Consider the following 11218-nt stretch of genomic DNA (forward strand, 5'->3'; position numbering starts at 1 on the left):
CCAGCAGCTCCTGAGGGCGGGGCTTGCACCCCAATGAGGGGCAGAAGGGTCACTCGGCCTTCATTAGTCCATCCTGCAGGTCGGCATGGAACACACTGGCCCCGTGCTGATACTGTTTCCAGGGGCCGTGTGCTGTCTGCCCTACTCTCCCCTCCACCTGCACCCCTCCATTCAGCCCATTGAACACTAAATCTACTATTAACCATAAAACCTATATAAATATCTGCAAGAAACAACTGAGTGGAATGACTTTTTAAATTGCAAAGTAATGTATAAATTTATGTAGGGACGAACTCACAATGCTGGGAGACTTCTTGCAATAGCTGTTCTGTAACCCACTCATCCTCCCCAATATCTGTCTCTTTCTGTTACCCTTTCTCTTCTTTGTTCTTTATTATTCTTTGTTTGCCTTTTGTTTCTCCCAGTGTTACTATTTCCCTGTGCCTCTGCCAGAATTTTGGCAATATTGGCTGACGGATAAATATTGAAGAGGACTCGGGGAGAATTCCCCAGCTCTTTATTTGGCTGCATGACTACAATTACTATACTTCAGGTGTATTTAATTGGCTGCAAAGCAATTTGGGATATCCTGAGGTTGTGAAAGGCACTATATGAATTCAAGTCTTTCCTTGCAGAATGACAGAATTCACAGAATTGTTATAGCACGGAAGGAGGCCATTCAGCCGGTCGTGTGTGTGTTAGCTCTCCGAATGAATGATTCACCTAGCGGCATTTCCCTGCCTCCTCCCTGTAACCCTGCACATTTTTCCTTTTCAGCTAATAATCCAATTATCTCTAGAATGCCTTGATTGAACCTGCTTCCACCCTACTCTCAAGCTGTGCATTCCAGATCTCAGCCGCTCACTCACTGCCCGAAAAAGGTTTCTCCTCATGTCTCCATTGCTTCTTTTGCCAATTACCGGTAATTTGTGGTCTCTTCTTCTTGATCCTTCCATCAACAGGAACAGTCTCTCCCTATCTAACTCTGTCCAGTCCCTCATGGTCTTGAATACCTCTATCACATCTCCTCTCAACCTTCTCCTCAACAGCGAAAACAGTCCCAGTTTCTCGAATCTGTCTTAAACAATGAAGTTCTTCATCCCTGAAACCATTCTTACGAATCTTTTCTGCATTTTCTCTAATGCCTTCACATCTTTCCTAAAGTGCAGTGCCCAGAACTGGATGCAATATTCCAGTTGAGGCTGAACCAGTGTTTTATACAAGTTTCACCTAACCTGCTTGTTTTTGTACTCTGCCTGTATTAATAATGGGATGTTGTATGCTTTATTAACCACTCTCTCAGCCTGTTCTGCCACCTTCAATGACATATGCACATAAACTCAGCTCCTTTGGTTATTCCCTTTAGAGTTTTACCCTTTATTTTATATTTTCTCTCTGCATTCTTCCTACCAAAATGAATCGTTTCACACTTCTCTGCTTTGAATTTGATCTGCCACTTTGGGGAGGCGGTGGCACGGTGATATTGGCACTGGATTAGTAATCCAGAAGATCTAGAGTAATTTTCTGGGGGCCTGGGTTTGAATCCCACCATAGCAGATGGTGAAATTTAAATTCAACGAAAATCTGGAATTAAAAGTCTAATGATGACCATGAAACTGATTGTTGATTGTTATAAAAACCCACCTGGTTCACTAATGTCCTTTAAGGAAAGGAAATCTGCTCCTTACCTGGTCTGGACTACATGTGACTCCAGACCCCACAGCAATGTGGTTGACTCTGAAGTGCCCTCTGAACAGGGCAATTAGGAATGGGCAATAAATGCTCACCTAGCCAGTAATTTCCCATGAATGAATGAATAGAAAACTTGTCCACTTGTTCCGAAGTCTGACCAAGTCCTTCTGAAGTTCTACACTATCCTTCTCACAGTTCACTCTTTTTGCTTGTCCCTGTTTTCTCCCTTTATCTTGTTACTCCCTTTCCTTTACTCCTTAGTGTTTTCTGACCATTCCTAATGCTTTTTCTGTTACATCAACGATCTCAACTTTCTGTGTCCTTTGCCTCCAGTGATCTCCAACAGCTGACTTCCTCCAATGATCGCTGCCAACTGCAATGCTCTTGAATATTTGGTTGGTGTTCTCTCTAAGGCCCTGTTCTGCTGTTTGGATCATTGACTAATTAATCAGTGATGATGCAGCAAAATATAAATCAAATATAAATGGAAAGAATAGAAATAAAATAAAATCTGATGCCCAGCATCACCCCCTCAAGTCAAGAGCCCCCTGTGACTGCAAAGCCCATAGATTTTTAAAATTCATTTATAGCATGTGAGTGTCATTGGCTAAGACAGCATTTATTGCCCATCCCTAACTGCCCTTGAGAAGGTGGTGATGAGCTGCCTTCTTGAACCACTGTAGCCGATGTGGTGTGGGTACACCCACAGTGCTGTAAGGGAGGGAGTTCCAGGATTTTGACCCAGAGACAGTGAAGGAATGGTGATATATTTCCAAGTCATGATGGTGAGTGGCTTGGAGGGGAACTTGCAGGTGTTGGTGTTCACATCTGTCTGCTGCCCTTGTCCTTCTAGATGGTAGTGGTTGGGGGTTTGGAAAGTGCTGTCTAAGGAGCCTTGGTGAGTTTCTGCAGTGCATCTTGTGGATGGTACACACTGCTGTCACTGTTCGTTGGTGGTGGAGGGAGTGAATGTTTGTGGAAGGGGTGGAAAACAAGTGGGCTGCTTTGTCCTGGATGGTGTCAAGCTTCTTAAGTGTTGTTGGAGCTGCACTCATCTGGGCAAGTGGAGAGTATTCCATCCCACTCCTGACTTGTGCCTTGGAGATGGTGGACAGGCTTTGGGGAGTCAGGAGGTGAGTTACTCGCCGCAGGATTCCTAGCCTCTGACCTGCTCTTGTAGCCATGGTATTTATATGGCTAGTCCAGTTCAGATTCTGGTCAATGGTAACCCCAAGGATGTTGTTAGTGGGGGATTCAGTGATGGTAATGCCATTGAATGTCAAGGAGCAATGGTTAGATTCTTTCATGTTTGAGGTGGTTATTGCCTGGCACTTGTGTGGTGCGAATGTTACTTGCCACTTGTCAGCCCAAGCCTGAATATTGTCCAGGTCTTTCTGCATTTGTACATGGACTGCTTCAGTACCTGGGGAGTTTCAAATAGTGCTGAACATTATGCAATCATCAGCGAACATCTCCACTTCTGACCTTATAATGGAAGGAAGGTCATTGATGAAGCAGTTGAAGATGGTTGGGCTGAGGACACTACCCTGAGGAACTCCTGCAGTGATGCCCTGGAACTGAGATGACTGACCTCCAACAACCTCAATCATCTTTCTTTGTGTTAGGTATGACTCCAACCAGTGGAGAATTTCCCGCTAATTCTCATTGACTCCAGTTTTGCTAGGGCTCCTTGATGCCACACTCAGTCAAATGCTGCCTTGATGTCAAGGGCTGTCACTCTCATCTCACTTCTGGAGTTCAGCTCTTTTGCCCATGTTTGAACCAAGGCTTTAATGAGATCAGAAGCTGAGTGACCTTTGCAGAACCCAAACTAATCATCAGTGAGATGGTTATTGCTAAGCAAGTGTCGCTTGATAGCACTGTTGATTACCCCTTCCATCACTTTATTGATGATTGAGAGTAGACTGATGGGGCGGTAATTGGCTGGGTTGGATTTGTCCTGCTTTTTGTGTGCAGGACTTATCTGGGCAATTTTTCACATTGCTGGGTAAATGCCAATGTTGTAGCTGTACTGAAACAGCTTGACTAGGGGCACGGCAAGTTCTGGAGAACAAGTCTCCAGTACTATTGCTGGAATATTGTCAGGGCCCATAGTCTTTGCAGTATCCAGTGCCTTCAGCCGTTTCTTGATATCACCCGGAATGAATCGAATTGGCTGAAGACTGCCATCTGTGATGCTGGGGAGCTCCGGAGGAGGTCTTAAGTCAGTCCTGGTCAGTGCAACAAAGTATGTTCCTTTATGTATATAATGATATTGCATGAAGTATGGGGTCGATAAATTGGAACATTATGAACATTGTGTGTATGTTTTACATTTACAGATTTTTATTCATTACTGCTTGAGGAGTTTTGGAACAAATCCAGAAGGATGTACCCTTCTAGAGGATCACAGTAGCACAGTGGCATGGCACGATGCCCTGACATTCCTCTCTAGACAGTCCTTCTCCAAATCTATAGATGGCTGACTAGTGATGTTCCAATGGAATAAGAGGACTGGTGAAGTCTCACAACTGTGTGCATCATATAAACCTGAGACCTGGCATTCTAGCCTCAAAGCGTTCAGCATTCTGTATTTTATCTCCACAAATATACAGAGCCATTCCTTCACTGTCGCTGTGTCAAAATCCTGGAACTCCCTTCCTAACAGCACTGTGGGTGTACCTACACCCCATGAACTGCAAAGATTCAAGAAGGCAGCTCACCACCACCTTCTCAAGGGCAACTAGGGATGGGCAATAAATGCTGGACCAGCCAGCAAATTAATAAAAAATAAAGCTCAATAAGCACCTGGGATGTGGGCATCACTGGCTAGGCCAGCATTTGTTGCCCATCCCTAATTGCCCATGTTCAGAGGATATTGAAGAGTCAACCACATTACTGTGGTAGGCCAAACCAGGATAATGATTTTAATGGTTATGATTGAATTGAAATTCCACCATCATAGGATTTGAACCCAGGTCCCTAGCATTACCCTGGGTCTCTGGATTACTAGCCCACTGACAATACCACTACACTACTACCTCCCATATTATACAGTGACGATTAGTATACCTAACTGCTGACATTTGGCACTGTCCTTCTCTTGCATTCTGTGGCTCTGTAGTGGGTGAGAGTAAAGGGATGATCCCTGTGTACTTCAAATTCTGTATCACTTCCACCTGTGATGTCTGTGGGGAATGGAACATCAGCCAAGGGAGACAGCTGTTTCTTGCTTGATTCGAGAAGTTCAGGAGAATGCCAAGCATTTGGTCACCTTTATAAAGACCTAAATGGCCTGAATGTTGCAATCAGTGGCAAAGAGATGGCACTCACTATTCATTTCGCTGGCTGTTGCCCACGCATATCACCATTCAACTATCCATAGATTTGGCAAAGGATAGTATATGGGGAACATCAGGACATTATGCCATGCTTAACCCAGTGTCTTTCTTTTATTCATCCCCGGGATGTTGGTGTAATTGGAAACACCAGCATTTGTTGGCTATCCCTTTTTGCTGTTGAGAAGGTGGTGGTGAGCTGCCTTCTTGAACCGCTGCAATCCATGTGGTGTAGGTACACCCACAGTGCTGTTAGGTAGGGAGTTCCAGAACTTTGACCCAGTGACACTGAAGGAATGATGATATAGTTGCAAGTCAGAATGGTATATGACTTGGAGTGGAATTTGCAAGCAGTTGTGTTCCCATGTCTCTGCTGCTCTTGTCCTTCTAGATGGTGGAGACTGCGAGTTTGGAAGGTGATGTCAAAGGAGCCTTGGTGAGCTGCTGCAGTGCATCTTGTAGATGGGACACACTGCTACCACTGTGCGTCGGTGGTGGAGGGAGTGAGTGTTTGTGGATGGGGTACCAATCAAGTGGGCTGCAGTGTCAAGCTTCTTGAGTGTTGTTGGAGCCACACTCATCCAGACAAGTGGAGGGTATTCCATCACACTCCTGACTTATGCCTTGTAGATGGGGGACAGACAAGAGGTCTTGTGGCACAGTGGATAGAGCCCCTACCTCTGAGCCAGAAGCTCTGGGTTTGGGTCCCCCCACCCCACCCCCCGGGCTTGATGGCTATGTAAGGTGCATTTGTAGTGTAGCCAAGCAGATTGATTGTCAACCTGTAATTCTTTCTGACATGCCTATGGTGGGAGAGTTACTTGGTCAGCAGAACTGTGTGGTAGCTGCAAGTTAGTAGCCTCCTCACATTAAAAGACTCCATGATGTTTTCTCCTCACCGCAAGAGAGGGAGAGAGATGGTGGACAGGCTTTTGGGAGTCAGGACGTGAGTTGCTTGCTGCAGAATTCACAGCCTCTGACCTGCTCTTGTAGCCACAGTATTTATATGGCTAGTCCAGTTCAGTTTCTGATCAATGGTAACTCTCAGGATGTTGATAATGGGGAGATTCAGCAATGGTAATGCTGTTGAATGTCAAGGGGACACAGTTAGATTCTCTCTTGTTGGAGATGGTCATGGCCTGGCACTTGTGTTACTCGCCATTTAGCAGCCTAAACTGAATGTTGTCCAGGTCTTGCAGCATATGACACGGACTGTTTCAGTATCTGAGCAGTTGCGAATGGTACCGAACATTGTGCAATCATCAGCGAACATCCTCACTTCTGACCTTATGATGCAGGGAAGATCTTTGATGAAACAGATGAAGATAGTTGGGCCTAAGACACTACCCTGAGGAATTCCTGCAGGGATGTCCTGGGACTAAGATGATTGACCTCCAACAAACACATCCATCTTCCTTTGTGCTCCCTATGACGCTAACCCATGGACAGCTTTGCCCCTGATTCCCATTGACTTCAATTTGCCAGGGCTCCATGACGCACACATTTAGTCAAATGCTTCCTTGATGAGAAAGGCAATCACTCTCACCTCACAGCGTAGGGCAGCTGTGAGCAGGACAAGGAACCGTTTTGCACTTCAGCCAAATAGCTTGAAATAATGTAAAAGAGGGACTATAAAGCAGGAAGAATAAAGCAGGAAATACAAATTAGATTTAAGTAATGTACAGAAAGTGAATAAAGATTGAGAAGGGAAGTTTTGATTAAGAGAGAGAGTGGCAAAAGAGACAGAAATAGTAAAACAAATTAATTTTAATTTTTCTTTAAAGCTCCAACCTTCTGAGGGATTGAGGCTCCACACCAGTAAAATTAAATTTCCAGGGCCAGAGAGATTGTTTGGCAGTAATTGTGACTTCTCATGCTATTAAAAATGTACCAGCTCTAAATTTTCCTTCCATCTTTATTAGGGAACTAGTGACTTAATGTCCCAAAGTCATACCAATGCATTGATTTTAGTGCCAAGTCTATTGACAAAAACTATAACAGCAAATCCTGTGGAGAGGTTGGGTTTCTCTGGCTGAACATTTAACTGCGTGTGTGGATATCATAAGTTGCTGTCCAATTTACCCCATTATAACAGTGAACACTGTTAGCTTCACTGATATTATCCATGCCAAATCCCATCTGTTATGATCACACTCAACAAAGTCCATACTGCAAACCCATTCAATCATCAGGAACATTTATAAACTAATGAGATTGCCTAGAATTAGCCCTGGGTGGATTATGCATTTGGTATGTTTCTCATGAAGTGTTTTTGACAGACATTTGGAAAAACACACATGAAAGAATACAAAGAAGAACAGTTTTGAATACAGTAAAAGCCTGACTCTGATGGGATACGAAAATCCTAACATTCAAGGGAAAAATCATTAGCCAAATTCTTGCAAACTGATGAAGCTCTGTGTGGAACTATGCTAGCAGCATCATGTGACTGACAGAAAGGAAATACAAGCCTTTGTGAGGTAATCACTGAAGCATTACAACACTATGTGACTGACAGAATGGTTATGGATCTGGGGTTAATTTGCTGATTAGCATACAGGAATGTAGGTCAAGTTTGCACATTCAGGAACAGAGTGTGTACTTGATTTTGTGAATGCTATCAAAGTCTTAAACAAAATAAAATTTACTTTCTCCTGACTAGCCAGGGATTTGGCTTATTCTGCTGATGGTGAATGTATTCGGGTTCTTGTGTTTTCGGTACTCAGTTTTTTTTGCTGATTAAAAGGGCAAACAAGATTAATTAGAGGTGAACAACTCTTTAATGCAGTGAGCGGTTATAAAAGTATGGGAAACCTATAGTTCATAAAAATTGCTTGTAGGGAAAGAGGATTTATATATGATTTTATGCTCTCCAAACAGCACTGAATAATGCAAAATCAAACTTCATGTGCACACTTAAGAATAAGATTGTAACAAATTACTTTCACCCCTTTCTACGTTTGAACTTTCCTAATACTTGCATTTTCAAACAAAATGGAGCATTAACCTTCCAAGCAATATTGTGTAAATTATTAGAGGTACTATGGCCAGGATTTTTGGGATGGTGGGGTTTCATGTCCCACCATCCGAAGAGTCGGTGGGGATCACATGACCCCCCCCTGATTCTGCCTTCGCCCAATGAGTTCACAGTTCAACAAGCGTTAATTGGCTGCAGCCTGGACTTCCACCCCTCACTCAGGGGGAAGTTCCGCCAAGAGTGGAAGTCCCAAAGAATGCTCCATGGCACCCACAGCGCCAGAAGCTGCAGTGGACAAGACTGGGACTGCATGCAGTCCCCAGGGTTTTAACTCCTGATAATACAGTAAGAGGTAAGTTTTGGAGGTCTCAGGGTGGGGAGGGTAGGGGGAGGGTAGGGGAAGCCTGGGGTGATGGTTTGGGGTGTCAGGGGAGGGGCTGGATACGGGGTCTTGGGGAGGGAGGTTCTGCCATTTCTGGAACTTTAATGTGGGGGTGAGTGGAGGGGCAGCACCCAAGGGGGCTTCTGATGGAGGTGACACCCCACTCCCCAACTTCCCACCCAAGGCCTGAATCCGATCATTTCCGGGCTTCCCCCATACCTGGGAAGTCCTCCCGTCAGCCTAAAAATTGAGGCCGGGCGGGAAACTACCCTTAAGTGGTCAATAATTGGCCACTCAAGGGCCTCAATTGGGGCAAGGGTTGATGGCCCATTCAAGGCCTCCCCCATCCCAGCGTAAAGTTTCAGAGAGGTCAGGATGGGCAGGAACCCAGCAGGAACCCCATCCGAGAAATTTTACACTCACCCCTCCCCCCCCCACCTCCACCTACAAATTGGCAGGCAGAGGAGTGTAAAACTCAAGCCTATGATCTGAGTTCACCACTCTCTTACGTTTTTCTACTATAGTGTCGCACTCAAGTATACAACTAGGACTTTCACATAGGTTGTTCGTGGGAAAGACACTCACTAATTCATTTTGCATAAGGATCTTACAGCCAGCAGGTGGAGAAGATTTACAACCATCAATCTTGACTTCATTCCAATCCAGGTTTTAGAAGTGAAGGCTGGTAATATCCATAGCAATCGTTGCCGCAGCAATATCTATTCCAATCATTGCCCATGAGTTTCTAAAATGGCAGCCAATTGTCTCACAGGGTAGGTGAAAGACAACTTGAGTGGCTACTTGGGATATTTAACCACCCTTTACACTCATCACGGTTCCCAGAAATATTCAATAGAAAAGCATATACACAACTTGTTTTGATATTTTGTTTAAATGAGTAACATAAATAAGGTGCTGAATATCTTGTTATCCTGAGTGGGAAACCAAAGGAGTTTTTCTTAGTTGTGGGATAAAGGTAGCTTTCATATATATAGAGTTATCCTATCTAGCTTGTAATGTCTAGCATATGATGTTTTGGGCTAAAGGAGCTTAGGTTTGTGAGTTGGCTAGTTGGAAATTTCTATAACCAAAAGGTCTGTTGTTAACCCTTTGTGTGCTGTGGATGACATACTCTGGTCTGGCTATGATCACCTTTCTGATAGCATTGTTGAGGAAGCAACTTTTGCAGGAGCCAGGCTCCATCTGAACTTGATGCAACTAATTAAACCTTTACAATCCTGTCATGCGATTAGCTGAATAAAGCAGGCTTTCCAGTTGGTTTTTCACCAAAATCAGAAGCCAATTTTTTCCAAAAATCGAATTCTACGTAAACAGATAGTGACATTTGGAAGGCACAGAAATAAAGGAAGGTTATTTTTATAGAGCAAAACATATAGAAAGGGATATTATACATAAGAAAAATATACAATACAATACAAATATACATTAAAACCAAAAAGGGAGAGAACAGACAAAAGGAAAGTAGATGAAAGTAGAAGTAGACAAAAGGAAAAGATGAAAGTAGAAGGAACGTAAGGATTGCTAAATGAAAAAAAAAGACCAAGACCCACCCATTTTCCCTTCTACTATCCTGGTTGTCACATGATGCAACTGTAATGGAGCTGTTGACAAATCAGGGCAATCACTCTCTATTGATTAGCCCACAACAGAGCCAGACATGGACCAAGGAAACTCCCAGTGATGGAAAGCTTTGGGATCCATAGTTCCAAAGTCACTTTTTGCTCCCAAGCTACACTCACTATATCATGTTTCAAATTACCCATTTACCGTATCCCAAAATATACATTTCAGAATTGCATTTGAATACATCAATAGTATCGGCTCCCATTGTCTCCCCAGGAAGCCTGCACCATAGATTTACCACCATCACTGCAGTAATGTTCCCACAGGTTAGTTCTGAATTTACTCCTCTTCAGGCACATGCTGAGTCCCCAGTTCTATAACTTGGGACAAGGTGAAACAATTTGTCATGGTCCACATTATTTTGACTCTTTAGAGTCCTAAAAGCTGCAGCCATATCACTAGAATTAAATTGTTTCAAGTTTTTAATGCTTATCACAAATGCTTTTCTGCTTAATTTAGTTTTAGGGAAACGTAGTAATAAAACTAGCTCTCACTTTTACTAATGTTTTCTATTGTTATAAGTGTTGTTTCAATGCCAGTGCATGAGCTGCAAACGCCCAAAGAATGGATGACTCAGGGACATTGGAATCTGCTACTGGCAGTGTAATGCATAAACAGAAATAAGGGGCATTGGGTGGCATAGTGAGTTAAATGCCAGTCATTTGCCCTGTTCTTGAGTGTATACAATGTATTATTTTGTTGAAGATAGTGACTTAATCCTGGTGCCACCTTATAGGCTCATGTAAGGCATCCCAACTCAAAAGCTTTAGTAATATGCATCCAAAATGCCAAATCACAAGGGGCTCCTTGATCTGGAGGCTAATAATAATGATCAATTTGGAACCATTAGATTGTTCCAATTTAATACAGACAGCTACAGTTGACCAAAATCATTTCTTTCTTGAATTATCTTTGTAAATATAACTAGACAATTTTAGCCTATTTCGATCCCTTCCCCCCACCCCACCCCCACTAGGGCTATCTGTCACTTGCTCGTCCTGCTTTTTACCCTTAATGTCATCATTAGCACATTCCTTAGCTAATATCACCACCGTCAACACCCCTTTGTCCTTTTGTCTATGACATCTTTGGCAATCTCTTCTTTGCCTCCACCTATCACTGGCCCTCTATCCAGCTCTACCTGTCCCACCCCTCTCAACTGGCTTATATTTCACCTCATTTCTA

Source organism: Cetorhinus maximus, chromosome 25 (genome assembly GCF_964194155.1).
Source record: "Cetorhinus maximus chromosome 25, sCetMax3.hap1.1, whole genome shotgun sequence".
NCBI classification, from domain to species: domain Eukaryota; kingdom Metazoa; phylum Chordata; class Chondrichthyes; order Lamniformes; family Cetorhinidae; genus Cetorhinus; species Cetorhinus maximus.